The sequence below is a fragment of the Nyctereutes procyonoides genome, unplaced genomic scaffold (assembly GCF_905146905.1).
Source record: "Nyctereutes procyonoides isolate TBG_1078 unplaced genomic scaffold, NYPRO_anot_genome, whole genome shotgun sequence".
NCBI lineage: Eukaryota > Metazoa > Chordata > Mammalia > Carnivora > Canidae > Nyctereutes > Nyctereutes procyonoides.
Window position 1 is genome coordinate 1,731,593 of NW_026575030.1, and position 20,571 is coordinate 1,752,163.

The 20,571-nt window shown below is 41.9% G+C and overlaps 1 protein-coding gene across 7 annotated transcripts in view; it reads right to left on the bottom strand.

Annotated features, from left to right (window-relative positions):
• The window catches only part of MGAT5 (alpha-1,6-mannosylglycoprotein 6-beta-N-acetylglucosaminyltransferase), a 336,949-nt gene that overhangs the window by 221,046 nt on the left and 95,332 nt on the right, over window positions 1-20,571 (bottom strand). For 3 of the 7 annotated variants that reach the window (XM_055315890.1, XM_055315889.1, XM_055315892.1), the window contains one exon: window positions 20,401-20,527. The exons of the other annotated variants lie outside the window; for them this stretch is intronic. The gene's annotated coding sequence lies outside the window, so the exon portion shown is untranslated. The remainder of the gene's footprint in view (window positions 1-20,400; window positions 20,528-20,571) is intronic. 7 annotated transcript variants of the gene reach the window in all.

A 20,571-nucleotide genomic window follows, 5' to 3' on the forward strand; every position in this document is an offset into this window, starting at 1 on the left:
CCAGATAATTGTCATGAGGCGCTGTCCCGCACAGTGTAGGATGTTCTCTGAACTTCCACCACTAGATGCCATTAGAACCCTCCACTCCCAACTGTGACAATAAATTTTTTTTTTAATTTAAAAAACAAAGGCATCTCCTGACATTGCCAAACGTTCCCTAGAGGTAAAAAGCACCCTGGTTAAGAACCACTGCCTTAACCAATTAACTCTACCCTACTCAGTAGGAAAAGACTCAAGAGAAGGTCAGCCTAGAGGACTCGGTTGCACAGCAAGGAGGAAATGCAGGCATCAGTCACCAGCCCTGAAGACAGCAGGCACAGACCCTGTGCTAAGGCTGAAGATCGCAGGGAGAAGGGAGGGGGGCTGATTCCTGGTGCTGCCCAAGCTCACTGACAGAGGAGCCTCATTTTCTTTCACATCCTTCAGTGCCAACACTTTCTTGGCACCGGCTGGGAAGCTCATTCCTAGGCTGGCTGTGCCTCCATTTACTAATTAGTATATGGCATTGGGGCGCTGCTCCACAAAGATCCTCGTCTATAAATTAACAGGCACAGGAAGAAGTCTTTAAGAGGACAAAAACTGGACGACGCTACCACCAGCCTTTAAAAACAGCAGGATTGTATCTGGCTTCCAGCCCAAGAAACCAGGAACACACATTATGACAGGTCGATAATGACTACGAAGAAAGAAAGGAATGGTCTGTGAAAAGATCACAGTGTGTAAATTTGTTAGGTAGGTCTCCTCAATGTTGAAAGAAAAAGCTCAAAAGATTCACTTTCGCTCAAAGCCAAAGGACAGTAAAGCTACAACAGAATTTTATGGTAAATGCACAATAAAGTTTTTTCTCTGAGAATCAGACTTTGGGCAACCTCCTGTATCTAGAAAACACCCATGAATGACAACAGGCCCAAAATGGTACCAGTAATTAAAAAAAAAAAAGTCAAAAATACCATCAAAATCATTTTCAAACAGTGGGGCAAGGCCCTCAAGATAAAAGCTCATTCAGGAAATGCTCCCTGAACCCTAGAAACCAATCACCCTACCCCAGGACCCCTTGTTCTCCAGCCAGAGGGACACAGGCTGGGTGCTGACCTACCCATGAGTGTTCCAGTGGCACTATCTGCAGAAATGGGATGGCCCTCCAAGCACTGGATTTGATAAAGACCATCAGCTTCCACTTTTTTGTTTTTTAAACAAGCTGATGAGTGAGAAGGTACAAACACACACAATCTGAAGTGACCAATCGTATCCAATTTAAATCTTATAATGAATTTCCCATTACTTCTAAAATGGGACTACAGGAAATCCACATGGAGCACAGAACCCCAAGCTTTGGCAGAACCAGGTCATAAATTCTCCAGGACTGGATTTTCTTAGCTAAAACCTCAACCATCAGATGCTAGCTGGTAAGCTGCTTTGTCCCCCGATTATTAAACCAAGGCCAACTCTCCTAAATACCACAACTATGCTGGGTCAACCTGACAGCAGCCTGATCGTAAACCCTCAGATTATAAAAATGGTGGATTAATTCAAACTAAAATGAAGCATCCCTGGAGAGTTACCTGCCCTCCAAGTTAAAGATTCCCTCAACTAGAGAATCTCAATCCTGATTCACTTTGTGATCACGTGGGTTCCTTTTTAGAAAATACAGATGCCCAGGTCTCACCCCCAAAGATTATGATTCACTCTGTCTCAGGTGTGGCCTAAGCAGGGCTATTATTTTTAAGTTGCCTCGATCATTTTAATGCCCAGCCAGACATGAGAGCTATTATATCCTTGGAAAGATGCTCCTTTTATCAATTCTGTGGTTCCTATCCAGTGGGACCCAAAACATGATCTATCCCAGTATTTTCAAAAATAAACTCTCTGCCCTCTACAAATGCAGATCCACTAGCTTACTAAACAGTCCTCTGCAAGGCACACTGGTTTTTCTCCTTAAAGAACTACAAACTGGTCCTCCCAGGCCAAAGAACAAGGAACCCTGCCCAAGAAGTCGGCCTTTCAGCAAGAGCTACTTCACTACAGAGCCTGGTTAGATCACCACCAGACCATGGAAAGACTTACAGAGAATAATACTGGACTCTTAGGGCTTTTATTAACCTCTCCTTGCCCTTCACCTCCAAAGATGAGAAATTATTTGAGCCTCTTCTACTGGCCTCAGTGCCTACCAGAGCTTCTACTCATCAGCACCTCTATTAACCTTGCTACTCAAAATCTGGTCTGTGGATGACTGTACCTAGAAATGCAAAATCTGAAGCCCAGTCCTAGACTGAACAAATCAGAACTGGTGTTCCTAACAAGATTTCCAGGTATCTGTTGGCACTTTAAAGCCTAGCATGCATGCTCTTCAACCTCATCTGCGATAGTAAGAATGGGGGCAAATCAGACATGAATTTTCAATGGGGATGATAGAGAATATGGCACGATTTCCATTTTTCATAACATACACAGAACTCAATGATTTGATAGCACTTTTGAATCAGGTGGACACAGGTCACTAAGACCTACTGTCTTAAAGACACTCCTGTTACTATAAGATACATCCAGCTAAGGTGAGGCATATATATATATATATATATATATATATATATATATATGCAGATGGTATGGTTTTATCATTGTGAACTACAAGTACATACAAGATAACTGGTCATGCTTTCTAGCTGGGGGGTGTTGATTCATTAAGCTAAAATCCAAGGCACAATTTGGATACACGTCCTCCAACTTTTAACTCTGATATAGCAAATAACTCCATACAGCAAGTCACCCCAGGCAGCTTCTCAAGATACATTTTGCACTGCTCAAAGTCCGGACATCAATGGGCCTGAGTTCTTGTCATTTTAGAATTCATGAGGTGCTCATTTTAGAATACCTGCCTACCAGGCATACTACTTTCCCAGCCGACTTCTTGGTGAATAGCCTCCAAATAAGGTAACCATATTCCTAAGGTGCCTCAATATGGCATAAGATGATCTCAACTAATACCGAGTTTCTGGAAACACCTCCAGATCTGACATTTTCCAGGGCAACATACTGACTTTATAGCCACTGAAAGCCTTGCAAAGCTTTGCTGAAAGAAACTATATTTGAAGGATGACTTAAGGGATACACAATCCATCCACTGTTCTAGATGGACTTTGCTCAACCCTTTGTGACAAATGATCTCCTTTAACATTCTCCCTCTCCCCCTCACGCTCCCTCCATCTCTCTCTTTCACACATACACATGCCTTAGAACTTTGTAGTCATCTATTTTTACATATATTTATATGACAAAGATGGAACATTAAAATAAAATCACATTTCATTTTTGAAACAAGATAGTGAAATTTGTGAGGTTCACTCATTTTGTTATCTTTGTTCATGTTGAAAATGATTAATGACAAATTACCTTTTGCCCATTTAGCCTGAAACATAGCATTTAATTCCAATCCGTAAGAAGAAAGTATGATTTGTCTATAAAATCAATTCCAGAAGTACATCCTTATTATTATACATGTGGTATGGGAACCAATGTATATTCAAGACCAGCTAGCAATCTAGTTAACAGCCCTTACATCAAGATGAGGAAAGAAACTGTCTAATATTTGCATTTCTCACACCTGAATTTATTTATTTATTTATTTGTTTGTTTGTTTGTTTATTTATTTATTTATTTATTTTTGTGTGTGTATTATTTTTTTAATAAATTTTTATTGGTGTTCAATTTACCAACATACAGAATAACACCCAGTGCTCATCCCGTCAAGTGTCCCCCTCAGTGCCCGTCACCCATTCACCCCCACCCCCCGCCCTCCTCCCCCTCCACCACCCCTAGTTCGTTTCCCAGAGTTATGAGTCTTTATGTTCTGTGTCCCTTTCTGATATTTCCCACACATTTCTTCTCCCTTCCCTTATATTCCCTTTCACTATTATTCATATTCCCCAAATGAATGAGAACATACACTGTTTGTCCTTCTCCGATTGACTTACTTCACTCAGCATAATACCCTCCAGTTCCATCCACGTTGAAGCAAATGGTGGGTATTTGTCGTTTCTAATGGCTGAGTAATATTCCATTGTATACATAGACCACATCTTCTTTATCCATTCATCTTTCGATGGGCACCGAGGTTCCTTCCACACTTTGGCTATTGTGGACATTGCTGCTAGAAACATCGGGGTGCAGGTGTCCCGGTGTTTCATTGCATCTGAATCTTTGGGGTAAATCCCCAACAGTGCAATTGCTGGGTCGTAGGGCAGGTCTATTTTTAACTCTTTGAGGAACCTCCACACAGTTTTCCAGAGTGGCTACACCAGTTCACATTCCCACCAACAGTGCAGGAGGGTTCCCTTTTCTCCGCATCCTCTCCAACATTTGTTGTTTCCTGCCTTGTTAATTTTCCCCATTCTCACTGGTCTCACACCTGAATTTAAAAACAACCCAAATGGTTTATAAAGGGAGGACTCTTTACTTCCTCTGAACATGTTTTCCTACAGAATATTGTGGTCCACTCTGCAGAAGAAACGACAAAGGAGACTATTCCTGCTCCTACATCTCTCCTGGGGGAGAAAGGACAGCATCTAAGCTTAAGGGGCGAGGGGGGGGGTCTGGGTTTCTTGCCCCAGGGCTGGGGTTGGGAGGCACTCTCTTTTCCTGCCCCCTTGGAATAAAAGGACCGGGCTTCCCTACCCAGCAGAGCCCACCCCGGGCTGCCAGGCACAGATGCGTGGATTTTGTCTAGGGCAGAATGGAAAGTCTTGCACTTAAGACACATCTTCCAACTCTGCTTTGCTATAGCAGAGCTGGCACTGCACTTTAGTCTTCATCTGGCTTCCTCTATTTCCTCTAGTTCAGAACCCAGACGGGAGGAACGGTGTGATTAACTGGCATCTCCAAACCCCCTTAAGTTTATTTTTGTATTTTTTCCATTTTGTTTCTAAATATCAGGCTAAGACAGGTGGTTTCCAGCAGCTATTTGAAAGCATTTCTCCAAAACAACACATTGCAGGTGTATGAATCTTTAATCCTAATAAATTAAAAGATGAAATGACTATAACCGTCATAATATTTTCTCTTTCTAAATATTGATTTTTCAAGAACTACTGTAAGTAATGCCAAAAGAATTCTGATCAGATGAATACAACTTTTGGCGAGAGGGAAGATAATCTGGAGGAAAATCAGCAGAATTATCAGCTCAATGCTCAATAATTTATACTTTGACCTGAATGTTCCTAATGCATCCTGCCTTTAACCAACAGTCCATTAGGGATATAAATAAACATTTTTTTCATTATATCATTTCAAAAGCCTTACAGCCTACTAGTGCAGAACACTCTTCTGAATGCCACTAACCACAATCTTAACTCTTGCTAAATGCTGGTAGGCTTCAAACTCTTCCATCTTAAAAAGACATCAGATTGTATATGTAAATATATGTTTTATGTAATGGCCTTCAGAAATAAAAAATATAAAATCGATATCACTGCTGTTTGGAATGAAAGCTCAGGCAGGAGGATACACTCAAGAATGCCCAGGGCATGAGAAATGTCAGATGGGAACTGCTGGCTTTGGATATTTCTAAATCATGGATTTGGCCTGGCCATGACCACATCTTGGAAGAAGTCTTCAGAGCAATGCATAGTTGACTTAAAATAGAAAGCAATTTAAAAAAAAAAAAAAAGGTGGGGCAGGTAAAAACCTATTGCTGGATTTACTATCATCCTGGCAAAGGCTTTGCTGATTATACTTCATGCATCCAGGAGGATCTAGAGAAGAAAGCTCTCATCTTAACAGAAAGAATAGTCATCCAGACATCTGAACAACTAGTCAGATTTTACTCGATGACACAGTAAAACATAACTGGCATTGCTTCCTTCTTCACGAGCGCTGCTAGGAAAAGCTCGGAGCCAAAATCACAGTCTCCTTCCTGGAGGTAAACTGATAGCTATTTTGTGTTTGAACTTCATTCTTGACTCTTACTTTCTTACTCTGCATTTCTCCTGGCTTCTTTTTTTTTATTCTGAACTAAATTTTAGATGTGTTTTTTTATCTTCCTGTATTATTTGCTAATATCTTTTGGAACATCTCATGATAATAAGTAATTAAGAAAGAACAAGACAGCTACAGTAAATAGAATACTGTCCACATCCTGATCCCCAGGACCTCTTATGTGACATGGTCGAGGGGAATTAAGGGTGCCCCAGGAAGTGAGGTTGCTAACCAGCGGACCTTAACACAGGGAGATGATCCTGGACCATCCGGGTGGGCTCCACATGATCACTGGGCCTTTGAAAGTAGAAAAGAGAAGCAGAGGGTAGGTCACAAAAACGTCAGTCTCTCCTCGAGGAGTGTTAGGCTATTTACAAAGCTGTTTGGTTTGTAAACCAAGGACCTTGATTTAACAAGTCTGGTCATTTGGTTTCTCTTGCTAACCTCTGGTTCTCCTCCAATAAGTAAGAGATTAGGAATCTTAGAAGTAGGGAGGGCTCTCTAAGGAAGACAAGAGCATAAAAGGTACTGCAGAAAGGACAGTGGTTGAGGGCCAGTTAGCAGAGGGGAAGAGGGTATATCAGGAGGGCCTGGGAGCACCGCTCTGCTTACAGTTCCCACCAAAGCCGATTTTCATAATAACGATACAGTATCCCTCATTAAGAGGACGTAGTATAGAGTTTGGAAGGTTTCTAGAAAAACTACTATAGCTGAGCTCCTCCTCTACAGATAAATGAGGTGCTGATGGAGGAAAGGGTGCAAAGAGAGGGAAGACTACGCGAAGATGGGGTCAAATGCCCCCTGTGTCATGTACACTGACCACAGGACTTCCCCTCTGGTCCCTGGCTGTCATCCAACAATCCGCTCCATGAAGGTGGGACTGTCCCAATCGTCACTGCACTAAGAGCTGGCTGCTACCACCTGAACATATCCTCTTAGCCTATTCAACTGCCCCCACTCACAGTGGGGAGAAACTGCAGAATGAACTACTCAGTCTATTCAGGGTCACCCAGCTACCAAGTGGTAGAGATGCTGGAGACTATAGTTATCCAGCTTCTTCACCAGCACTCTAGGTTGCATTAGTAACTGTCAGAGAGCCTGACATCTAGAACGTACCCAAACTTACAAAATAAATAAATGGAGAAACCCTGAAAAAAAAAACCCCAAAGGGACTAAATCATTTGATTGGGCATATAACAATAAGTACTTAATAAATATGAGCTGCTCCATTGTGGGTTGGGCTTTTGCTTCCATTACTTCAAGGAAACCCTGTACGCCCACTACTTTCAAATGAGGAGCTAGGGAGGTAAAGAACAATCACCTGGAAATTTTTCAAAAAATATAGCCCTGAGCAGAGGCCTTCTTTTTCCTCCTCCTGAAATTCTGTTTTTATCATTTTGGGTTAGGCTTCTGTTGGGCACTTTTAAAAGAAAACAACTTCCCAGGTAATCCTACAAATATTCCCTCATACTCTCTCCTCCACCCCTACCAGTGAAACATCCCTCCTACAAGGTGTCTTGGCTCTCCTGGGAGAGAAGAACCCAAAATGGGTTGAGTATTGGAACTTCTTTAAAATTTTTTTATTATTTTTAATAATAAATTTATTTTTTATTGGTGTTCAATTTGCCAACATACAGAATAACACCCAGTGCTCATCCTGTCAAGTGCCCCCCTCAGTGCCCGCCACCCAGTCACCCCCACCCCCCGCCCTCCTCCCCTTCCACCATCCCTAGTTCGTTTCCCAGAGTTAGGAGTCTTCCATGTTCTGTCTCCCTTTCTGGTATTTCCTACCCATTTCTTCTCCCTTCCCCTCTATTCCCTTTCACGGCGGAGACTTAATTTGAAGATATGGGGAACAACAAATAAAATTAGAGCAGTGAGCAGAACAATCAGGTACAGAGCAAGACGGCACATCCACCCCTTAAACTGCAGAGGCTACTCTGCGTAAAATGAGCAATTACTAATGCATGTCACCAGTTTTTGTTTTTTAAAATTATATCTATTTATTTGAGAGCGAGAGAGAGCACGAGCAGGGGGGAGGGTCAGAGGTAAAGGGAGAAGCAGACCCCCACTGGGCAGAAAGCCCTATGTGGGGCTTAATCCTAGGACCCTGGGATCATGACCTGAGCCAAAGGCAGATACTTACCAACTGATCCACCCAGCCATCCCATGTGGTACCAGTTTAGAAAGATGGATCAATCTTATTATTTTTCTTTTGCTATTCTATCAAAGTGACATTAGCGTGGCATTTGAGAATATTTTCCATAGCATGAAAACTGGCTGAAAGGGCAAAGAGAGGTCAACTAGAGAAGTGAGACCCCGTAAGACAAACATTCACATAAGGGCTTGATGTGTGCTCTCCAGGGTCCTGCACATTGTGGAGAAAACACTGAAGATTCAAGAGGTTGTCCCTGCCCTGGGAGAAGACCCACAACTCAATCACTCACACCGGGCAGCACAGAATGCTGATTAGGACTCTACCCAGGGCTCACCCCCAGTGGGTCCCAAAGACTCAGGGGCTGGAGAAAAGCCCCACAAGGTTTCATGGAGACCTGTGACCTGAATTGGCTTCTTTCTTCATCAGCCTTCAATTCCAGACACTAAGGCCAGGCCCTGGGTTAGACATCAGTGGATAGAAGGTGAATAAGAGAAGTCCTTGAAGCCACTGGCTACAAGGGTCAAGCTTAAGGAAGGGCACACAGGGACGAGAGATACCCAGCTTGTCTGCAGTTACAGACCTGGAGACAATTGCTCTGATCTGTAAGGAGGGAACATGACACAGAATTCCAAGACTAGGGACAGTGCTTTGAACCAGTCACCTGACATCTCAGAGCTCAGTTTTATTGTCCTTAAAATGAAGCAGCAGAAATAGGTGCTAAGTCCCTACCATTTAAAGTATCAAATGAGAGAAACCGATTTTTATTTGCTAGCTCCTTGAATTTTTCAATAATTCAGGACAACCAGAATATGATCCTGGAAGGGGGTTGGGGGCAAGAGATTCTAGAAATTGATTTACAGTGAAAGAATTATAGATGAATGAAGCCATTATGCAAACAGAAAACCACCAATGTTCATTTTAATCGTGCCCCCTCCTTTTTTATCCCTTGTCTCAAACACACTAAATTCATGTTACTTGCCTCTCATAACCACTAGATTTATAAGCCCATTAAAAAAATTTTTATAATCACTCCATGCAAAAAAACTACGGTCATTATTATAATGATTTAAATGCCTACAGCAGTACAGCAGCATCTGGGGGGGAGTTTATTAATACCTTAGCAATACGTGCCATGAATATACCACTGGGATATTTACATTTTAAAAGTTCCCTGGTTTTTCCCAGTGAGTTCAGTTAACATTAAACTCACACTGTGACTGCCCCAATCAGACCTCTCTCCTCATATTACAATTCAGTTGGTTTGGGAGGGCCAGGAAACCATTATAATTTTAAATAAAGCCCAAAACCCTAAGGTACAGCCAGGGTTGAAAACTACTGAGCTCAAATGTCCACCCTACCAGACAGAGAATTAAAGAAATCAGGAAGAAAGTAGGAGGAACAAGCCCCAGAAGGAGGGTGATGGAGGAGGGGGGCTGTGATGAACCAGAGACCACATGCCCCATCAACAGAGGGGACCACCTCACATCTCCAGCTACTGGTAATGTAAGACAGTCTAGGGTGGCCAGATTGCCCAGTCTTTCCAGAGAATCCAGAAACCCAGAGTTCTGGGTCAGATCTGTGTTTGCAAATGATGGCACTCATTTGGGATTTTTTAAAATTCCAGGTGGGCCTAAGTTCAAAGGTGTTTAGAATCTGGCTTACCTGCTCAGTCCACCTCATTCTGAGTGTCTGTTACTTTATCCTAATTGTCTAACCATTCTTAACATCTCAACAGCGGCCAATACTGTTCTTAATCAAATATCAATTCCTGATCATCACTGTCAATGATGGCTTCAGAGCAATAGTTTTTGTTTTGTTTTGTTTTGGTTTTTTTTTTAGAGCACTAGCTTTTATAGTCCACATGCTCTACCCAACACCACCTTGTGAATGAGTCACAACTAACTGCCAATCCTAAGAAGCAGTAAAGATGACTGGCCTTAAGTCATCTAGGGAGTGACACTGGGCCCAGTATTCCAAAAGTCTAAGCGACCTGCCCAGGGCCACCAAAGACTGACGAAGGTAAGGGTAACTAGAGTTGCCCAGGGTTTGCACTGGAAACATCTCCTAGAGGAAACCCTCCCATCACAGGCAGAGTGGGATGGTTGGTTGTCCTAGATGAAGGACAGAGCCATACTGCTCTCCTTGAGCATGTACCCCCACCCCCATAATCTGGTAATTCTTGATACATATACACATTTTAGTTTCACAAATACCACTGAGCTCAAATGTCCACCCTACATTCTTTGTTCTTTGTTAAGATTCAAACTCCTTGAATTATGAGATTCAAGTCCCTCTGTCAATATTTGCAGGCTTAATATTTGTTGGGAAAAGTCCTGATAGTCCCTTGGTCAATAAAGTTGCCTGGCTGGTGCTGTCCTTGGAAAATAGAGGCATTGTTGCTCTGGGAATCTCTCTGAAGAACCTGGAAGGTCTTGCTTACTCACCCAAGCCTCCTCCTCGGCCCCCAATAACTACTTCACCACTTTGCTAACACAAAGTAGGAGAAAGACAAAGAAACGAATCAGATGAGTAACTTTCAGCTGGCTGCTTCCTTCCCTCCTTGAGCCATGAAGTCTCCTTCTTCCTCTAATGAGGTCATTACCCACCATCAAGGGGACACAGCATCTAGCGTGTTCCCAATTCTCCACTCAGAGATACACATCATAAGGCAACTCCTCAGCCATGAAAGAAGTCGGCCTTTGAGATCCTCTCTCTGAAGCCTGCTTCAGAATTACTCCAGAGGATGAAGGCTGAACCTGGAATGTCTTGCATGGATGTAGGCAATCTGAAGTAGTTCAAAGACTTGAGAATTAGATCCAGATTAGAATCTCACCACTGGCATGAACAAAGGACCCTGCGCCCCTCTGGGAAGTTACAGAAACAGAGATCCTGTCTACTTTGCAAATGGTCTAGTCCAGCACCTTAGCCTGAGGACAGGTGCATGTTCTAGAAGAAGTCTCATGACTGCTCAAAGAAGCCCCAAAGGCCTCTGTGTGTAGGTGGGAGAATTCACCCTACTGCTTGATTTTAAGACCCTCTATCTGCCTTCCCTGACCCAGTTTTATTCTGAGGCACATAGTGGTTTTCCTATCGCTCTTCAGTTCCCTTTCTCAGAAGACATGAGCACATTTGTGTGAAACACAAAAGATGCAGGCAAGTGTCAGCAAAATGTCACCAAAGCGGATACAAAGGATTCTTCTATCTCGTCCATCGGTTCTGATGAGGAGGCCGAGTTGAACTCGGTCACCAGAACAGATTCCCAGTATTGGTAAAAATAGCTACTTCAAAGAATCTCCTTGGTGAGCACCTAAAAGTCTGACGTCCACTGAATTCATAACAACCCATAAGAATATTCCATCTCTCACGGCAAACTACACTTTTATGATTCACTGCATAGAGCCACACACCGGGAAGCACTGTATTTTAGAATTATGACCAAAACAAGACTTAAAAAAAACCCACAACAATAAAATAAGCCCTGAGCCCTTATGTTTTACAATCTAAACAAGATAAAAGAAAGCAAGATTTACACATGCCTGGGAAACAATTCACGCGGACATAATTTTAAGCTAACTGCATCTTAGATTCAAGAAGAATAAATGTCCATACTATTCTTCTAGCCTAAAACCTGTTGTGGCAGTTCGACTTTTCACATAAGAAAGTTATGACCTTAGGTCACTAGATAGAATTACACCGCTCAAATTTATTCTTGGCAAGCTCTTTGGGATATAATCCACTTTATAAGGATAAACAAGTGGTAGCTGTCAAAATCTTACTCACACCGCCACCACTCCCAGAATCAAGTCCATCCATGCCATTCCTAAATTAAAATGCATCCCGGTGAAGTCAAGAAATAATCCAATAGTTCATGTAACAGGAAGTGTGACACTCTAACCTGGCAAGAGAGAGAGGCATTAAGATGCATTACTTATGTCTGTAGTCTACTCAACAGTAAAATCTCCTTGCTAATTTCCGGGTTTTAATACTGTACTAGAGGATGTAAGATGACACCACTGGGGGAAGCTGGGTTCACAGGACACTCTGTCCTCTTTTTACAACTTCTCATGAAATAATTATTTCAAAATAAAGTCTTTTTTAAAAAGCATTAATTACTGCCTATTTACATATTGGGGAAGATTTTTCATGTCAGAATCCCAAACCCCCTTCTCCGTGCTCCCCTTCTACTTATGGGTCTAGCATGGGACATATACCTAAATGCTTTGAAAAGGGTCTCCAGAGGATTCTGAAAAACCTTCCCTGTTCAATGAGAACCACAACAAAATGGAGAGAACTCCATATTTGATCTTGGCTGCCATGTGGAGAACTTGAAGAAGACATGGCTGGAGCCCAGGAGTGCAGGGAGGCGGCTCTTGCAACTCTGGGTGACAAATGAGTCAGATAAAGGCCTCAGCAAGGTACTGGCAGTCATACTAGGTAGAGACCAGGAGCCAGAAACATTTAAGAGGTCAAATCAGCGGGACAACGGACAATGGCCAGTGGAGAGATGGGGGGAGGAGGCAGCTTGGATGACCAAGAGCCCTACAGCTGGGGCAGCTGAGGAAAAGTAGTGTGTCATTGGCCAAGACAGGAAAGGGGAGGAGCCGGTCTGCGGGGGCAGATGAAGAAACCTGCCTGAAGGTTCTACAGGGCAACAGTACTCTGTGATACATTGCTGACAGGACAGTCTTCTTCCTTGAGTGGAGAAATCCCCCCTTCCTCATCGATTGGGCATACAGTACCTGAAGATGTGCAACTCAGCACAGCAGGTCACAAGGGTGGCCACTGCCTGCCACAGCAGCCACTTGGCCCTGGTCTGTTCTTTCTCACCTCCAACCACATATCCAGTCATTTGACCCCACAGAAATCCAGCTAGAAAAAGGCTACCCAACTGAGATTCCCCACAGGATCTAGAGGTTCTTCGATTCTAGCATTCCTGTAAAAGGAACTAACTGCCACAAAAGGAATCGGATTTAAAGAGATTTTTTCCCTCAAAACTGAACACCCTACAACAAATATTTTCACATTTTTTCTTAGTGGTAGGAGTCTAGGTTACTGAGGAACAGAAAGAAGGTCCTATGCAAACACTTCCCAGGTGGACTGCCACAGCTCAAGTTTCACTTATAAATGCATTTCTTGGGTCACCTGGGTGGCTCAGTCCGATTAAATGTCCAACTCTTGATTTTGGCTCGGGTCATGATCTCAGGGTCCTGAGATCCAGCCCCACATCAGGCTCTAAGCTGAGTATGAAGCCTGCTTTGGATTTTCTCTCTTTCCATCTCCTTGTGCCCCTCTTCCCTCCTCATGTTCTCTCTCTTTCTCTCAAAAAAAAAAAAAAAAAAAAAACATTTCTTCAAGGAAGAGAACTAAAACTCTAGGAACCCCTTCAACAAAGGAATATTCCTAGAATTAACTACCATGAGGTAGAAGGGAACGGAGAAACAGTAAGTCCCTAGTCCCTTCTCCAGAAGGTTTCCTTCTACAAAATCACTGTGATCAGAGATCAGCCTCTACCATGCTCTCCATTTTCCACCCCAATCTTCATAGTCTGAAAGGGCACTTCCAAATAAAACACTGCCTCCTCAAGCCATCAACGCACAGGAGCCCTCCCTCCGCCAAATCTCAGAGCACTGAGTAGCTCCCTTATGACATTTATTAAATGTCTATGTCATAGTTGCTTTTGTGTTTGGTCTTATTTCTCTGATTATGTTATTGATGATGCTATATAAGCACCATTTCTTGAGCTAAATGCTTTATGTAAATCTTAATCCTCACAGCCAGTGTAATACCCATTTTGTAAATGAGGAACATAAGACTGAGACACTACTACAGTGCACAGCCCCTATCTTCTGCGCTAACCCAGACAGTCACTTCTGGCAAGCCCTAGTGTGAAGTTTTCATCCCCATGACACAAAAGTTCTTTGCTATGAAAAATAATAATTATTTGCTTAAACTGCATTCACAACTCCCAGTCCCTTCCCAATGAGGGCCACCCTCCATCAACACCCTAAGTCAATGATCCTAGTTACCAGATCCCAGTGTTCCCAAGGGGATTTGAGTCTTGCGAAGTACTGGCACTGTCACCTCTCTTAGTCTGGACTCCTTACTTCTATAACATTTCTATCATCTCCACCCTCATCATTTAGTAACTACTAAAGCTATGTACAGCTTTAAGGCTTCACAAATATTATCCTGGCTTATCATCTCAAATTATCCTTTATGGTCAATACTATTATCCCATCCTACAGGGTGAGAAAATGGAGATGTACCAAGGTTAAGCAGCCCACCTTAGACCCTTCATTAGTAAGTGGTTGACCTGGAGTGTGAACAAAACTGAGTTTTCTGAAACCCATAGTAATTGTTGGCTCTTATTCAACCTCCCTCCTCACTACACCCTGGTGAAAAATCAACATGGCTTTATTTATCATTGGAATTGTCATCAAGTCAGGTTATATCATTCTGGGTTAGTAAAACTAATTATTTTGAACCTAGGTGCAAGACTTCCTATTTATTCCCAATACATTCTGTATCGTTACTGTGGTTCATTGTTCTAGGCCATTGGTTTTCTTTGTTTTTGTCGATCAAAGCTCTAGATGCCATTTTTGCCTCTGTATCACTCATAACTTAAGACAATTTTAAATTTAGATTCCTTCAGCTGCCACTACCACAAGATCCTGAGAGAAAAAGGATCTAAAATAAAACATTAAACACTCAAGTAGTGATAGAAAAAACAGGAAAAATAACAGTTCAGATAAACCATCAGTTCTCCAAGGTACTCCCCATGGATGCTGTAGAGGGTGGAAAGAACACCTATCAAGCAATCATGCAGCTGTTCATTTCACTTTGCAATAATCTCCACTGAAAGAATGGTGCCCCTAGTTAAAAAGAAGAGTTCTACAGGGGAGGACATCAAAAAAGAAAAGGTAGGCAGATCTTCTGACATGAGGACAAGAGATTTGTCAGTTTGTGCACAAGCAGCATTTACCACCACCACCACCCCCACTAAGGAATGTGGTTTATTTGATGATTATCTTTTTTTTTTTTTTTTGGTAACAGCTTTACTGAGATATAATTCACATACAACTCACCCAAAGGGTACAGTTTACCAGTTTTTAGTATATTCACAGAATTGTACAATTATCACAACAGTTTTAGATCATTTCCATCACCCCAAAAGAAACCCCACAGCCTTTAGTTATTACCCCTTGAACCTCCTCCATGCTCATTCCAAGCCATAGGCAACCACAATCCTACTGTTTGTCTCTAAGTGTTTCTATTGTGGACATTTCCTACAAATGGAATCACAAAACACGTGGTCTTCTGTGACTGGCTTCTCTCACTTAGCATCATGCTTTTTATATTCATCCTTTTTCTAGCATGGATGGGTACTTCATTCTGCCTATAACCAAATAATAGTCCCCCATATAGATAGATCACATCTTGTTTATTCATCAGATGATGGCTATTATGAATGAAGATACTGTATCAATATTCCAGGCCAACTTTTTGTATGAACAGATTTTCATTTCTCTTGTTTTTATACCTGGGGGAGGACTGCTAGGTCATAAGGGAACTCCAAATTTAACCTTTTAAAGAACTGTGAAAATGCTTTCTACAGAGGATGCACCATTCTGCATTCCCACCCTTGGTGTATGAAGGTTCTCCTTTCTCCACACCCTCACCAACACCTGTTATTGCTATTATTATATTTCTTAACCCAGTCATCCTCATGGGTGTAAAGAGGTATCTCACTCTTGTGTTGATTTGCACACCCCCATGACTAATGATGGTGAGTATCTTTTCATGTGCTAATTGACTATTTGTGTTTCTTTGGGGGTAATTATCTATTCGGATTATTTGCCCATTTATAAATTGCATTGCTTTTCTTTTTATCACTGAGTTGTAAGAGTTTTTAATATATTCTTAATACAAGTTCCTTATTAGGGATGCCTGGGTGGCTTAGTGGTTGAGCATCTGGCTTTGGCTCAGGGCGTGATTCCAGAGTCCTGGGATCAAGTCCACATCTAGCTCCCCATAGGGAGCCTGTTTCTCCCTCTGCCTCTGTCTCTCATGAATAAACAAATAAAATCTTTTTTAAAAAAATACAAGTTCTCTATCAGATATGTAATTTGTAAATGCTCTCATTCTATGGGTATGTTATGAATCTTATTTTCCATTTCAAAACCTGGTTGTAATACTTTTTCTTTATAAATGATTTTATTTCTTCATTTCTGTCCAGTTTTAAAACATTAAAATGCATTTAAGTAAGTTTTTTTTAGCAATTCTTATCACCATTTTCTGTGGTATTTTTAAAATCTAAGTGGGCATATCTCATGAGCTCCTTAATACATCATACTGTCATAAGATTCTTTTTAAAGATAAAACCATGACTCTTACAAATATGAAATGAACATCCATCAAAGATTTTATTTAGCTCATTAATTGAGAGGGAACCAGAAGGGTATTACAAGGGATTCAAAAGAATACAAAGAACACACACATACACAGGCAATCAGGGAAGTTGAAATAAATTTGTTCATATGAAACTGGTTCCTTGAGAGGAGGAATCAATAGTACCTCCACTGCACAAAATTAATTTGCATTTCTATGAACAAGAATCATTTCCATTACGATCACTTGCCAAAAAGCTGCTTTTCTATAACTTGCCAAACTAAAAACAGTTCAAAGAAAATGAAAGGCACAGATAACCCAAGAGAGTGCACTAGATACTACATCTTTTTTACCTATTTCAGCATCTTTCACAATGTTTCCTGAGAATACTTTTTTTTTTTTCAGGGTGTGTTATATCACTCAAGAGTCCCATCAGACGATGAAAATCACAGAGTAAATGAACAAGAAAATTGACCATTAAACTCTTAATATAAACAATTCTGAACTCCCACTGGGGCTTGGGGTGACAAGAGACGGACTAGTATAATGCAAGGAACTCTAAAACATATAGGAGGACCAGCTACTAACTGGGCATGAGATAGAACACATAAGGGGGAGGCACCACCCCAGGGTAGAGATCCTGATTTTCTAAGAAAGGGTACAGCTATGACTTGCTATATAACACAGAAGCCACTATGCTGTCAGGTGGCCAAATCCAGAGATGTGTCCTCTAGGGTACCAAGAAAGCTACTAACAGAAATTTCAGCAGAGGCACTCTGCTACAAAATTGCACAGGGCATGCAGGGGAGGCTGCTGGCCACTATGTGCTCTTGGCTGTCACAAGCCATTGGAAGAGCCCTCCCGGAAAGCAGAATGAGGCAAGAAAACCCCTGCCCTCTACTGGCAAAGTTTAACACTGTGCCACCTATAAAGGAAAAATATTTAAGGGGCCCAGATCAAGTTTCACAGAGCAGACAAGAGGCACCAAGTTGAGGGGCCACAGATCAATAATGACACATTTCTCAAATACATTTGAGAAATGGCAGATATATAACTAGGAAAAGGCACTTGTGTATTACCCTCTGGCTAAATGACTTCACGCAGCTTTTACCACCAGTGAAAACAATGATTCTAACTGGGGCCTTCTGTACCCTGCAATGGGCCAAGGGCTGACCCTGTGATACTATTTCTCCACTTCCCTTCAAAGTAATGCCCTTCTGCTTCACAGCTCTTCTTTCCCTACCCTCCTAAAAACACATAATCTCTCTCTCTCTCTCTCTCTCTCTCTCTCTCTCTCACACACACACACACACACACTATATTATATTATAACAGCAAGTGCTACTTCTGGGACTGATCCCATACTAATTCTGTGCCATTCTCATTATTATGCCCTGAAACCATGACTAAAATATCCCCGACCTTTCCTCTTTCATCAGAAAGATTACTCTTGCTGTATAAATCCTTCCAATTTTGTGCTGTTATTCTCACTCGGAAATCACCACCATGAGCTTGGTATTTTCCAGATCCATTTCTTCCCTGCCTGGAGCCTTTAAGCCAGGCGGGGCTTCATCTCTCTAATGGGTGGCCGGTGAGTGAAAGTCAATGACAGGGCCTAGTCTAGGTCAAAGAAACATGGTTCCCTCCCACCTGTGATGCTCCACAGCCATTTCGAAGACAACCTGTTAACACCAGCAGCTGCCACTCCAGAGCCCATGGACTGACTAAAGAACATGCAGTTCCCACCCATCATGAACCAAAAACAGTCTGAGGCCACATGAGATGCTGCAGAAAATCATAGTTAGGATCCTAGAGCACACCAAGAGCCTTGTCTTGTTTAGGAAGCCCTCCCTGCCCGGTTCACCCCTAGAAACCATAAAGTGAAATTCAAAGGTAAGGAGGTATTACAGTTGAGCTTTTCCAGGACGTAGCCTATCAAAAACATCCTACTAACCAAAGAGCTGGTGCCAATGTTTTTTGAGAGGTGCGATTTTTATTTGTGTTAGGCAAAACTGGTAGCTCAGAACTTGAGGATTCATAAATGCTACATCTCGCAGGAAACGGATATAAGTGCAAGTCCTGCCAAGAAGAGCTTGTCTCTAAAATTCACCATTTCAGGTTTTAATTTCTGGGTTTGAGCACAAACAGTGACTAAAACAGAAGAGTAAAAAGACCATATCTAGAACTCAATCCAGCTTTTAAACTGTTTTGTTTCATAGACAAGGACTACCCATGGTCAAGTCTTTTACTGTTGAAACCCATGATTTACATGGAAAGTAGAGACAAGGCTCTGAGATCCAGACCCTGGGTATGTGTCCTTGTGGTGGGAGAAAGGATGGAAGGGAAGGTGGGTGGAAGATCAGGGCTATACTTTGTCGTGAAGCAATGAATCAAAGAGGGCAGAGCATCAAAAATACTTGTATTGATAAGGATACACTCTTGTTGTTTGGTGCTAGACTAGAAGTGAGGTCAGGAAGACTTTTTAAATTAGTTACCAACATGTGAAAAACAAGATTTCACATAAAAATCTGGGTTTCTAACATCTCCTGAAAAATGGGACTGCCGCTAACACTGAACTCCTTCCTGTGAGGGGCCCTTGGCAGGAACGGAGTAATTGGGGCATGGTTCTCCAATCTTCCATGGAAACTAATGCAGCCTGCTTTACACATCTGTGTTCCTTGTCTCACATTTTAGTTCACTCATACAGTAAAGCACTGTAAGATCCCGAGGGCAGGTCATGTTTGCTGCTTTCCTTCGGGGTAGATTTCAACATGGTGATGAGCACACGGTTTCAGCAACTATGCCCACTAAATATTAGCACTCAGTATCAAACTAGTGATTGCATAAATTTTACTAGACCCTCTGCATACACCATCTCATTTCATTCTTAATTATCATTTTTCAATATTTGCTCCCCCACTTTACCTATGAGGTTCAGAGAGTTAGCTAACTGTACTTCCAAAGCATACCCAGCAAGTAAATGATTACAGAATTTGATTCCAAATTTGACTTCCAAGCAAGAGTGTGGAAAACCAAGTTAGCGTATAGAAAAGGAGATTCTACTAAAATATATATATATATATACACACACATACACACACATTTGTACATATATATTTGTACATTTATATTTTATAAATGTATATGTATATATTTATATATATATTTTGCCATATATATATGTATATGTGTGTGTGCATGTGTGTGTGTGTGTGTATAGCACAATAGGCTGATACAAACACTCTCATTTCCCAGCTAGTTTTTGTTCCATACCTGTCAACAGAAAGTAAATGTATTGTAGGATCATTGTTTCTCCCTCCTGAAAAACTCCTAACAACCTTGCATGGAGAGAGCCAAAATCCACCTCCTCCATCTTCAAATGGGGCTAATTCTGCTACAGGGATCAGTGACAAAGCTGCGGCTAGGCAATTCGGAAGGAAGGAAAAGCGTTAAATTTAAATGTAACATGCCTTCAAATGGAGATCACGAGGACATGAAGTCTTCACAGGGGAAGTCATTCCCCTTCGTGGGAAGCAGGGATTCTTAGCCAAGGGGCAAAGCAGCGGAACAAGTACTCAATGCTCTCTCTCAGGCTACATATCAGTAGGCTGGTAACCAAACAAATGACTACTCCAGCTACTTACTTGAACACACAAAAGGTGCTAGTCACTCAAGGTTTGCAAAGGCATGAGGGAGGACAGCTCCCTGAAGAGGTCAGAAGTCTGGTAAAGGCCTAAAAATGTCTTCATGTCATACCTATCAGTGTATATTGATACACTGTATATACAGTGTATAGTGACACCCCAGCATAGGCAAAGAACCACCTGCTCTTCTCCCTGGTCCCGTATGCCATCCCAAGATACGATACAATGAGATGAAATTACCCTTCTCTGTGCTTATCTCCAGGGACCAGACTTCTTTCTCAAAGGCAGCACCAGTGTCTTATTGCTTGACTCCTCCGCGCCTTCTATGGTGATTGCATATGGCGGGTATGATGGTATCTTTCTATCCCTATATGTCAAGTGGATAGTCAAAAAAAAAAAAAAAAAAGGATT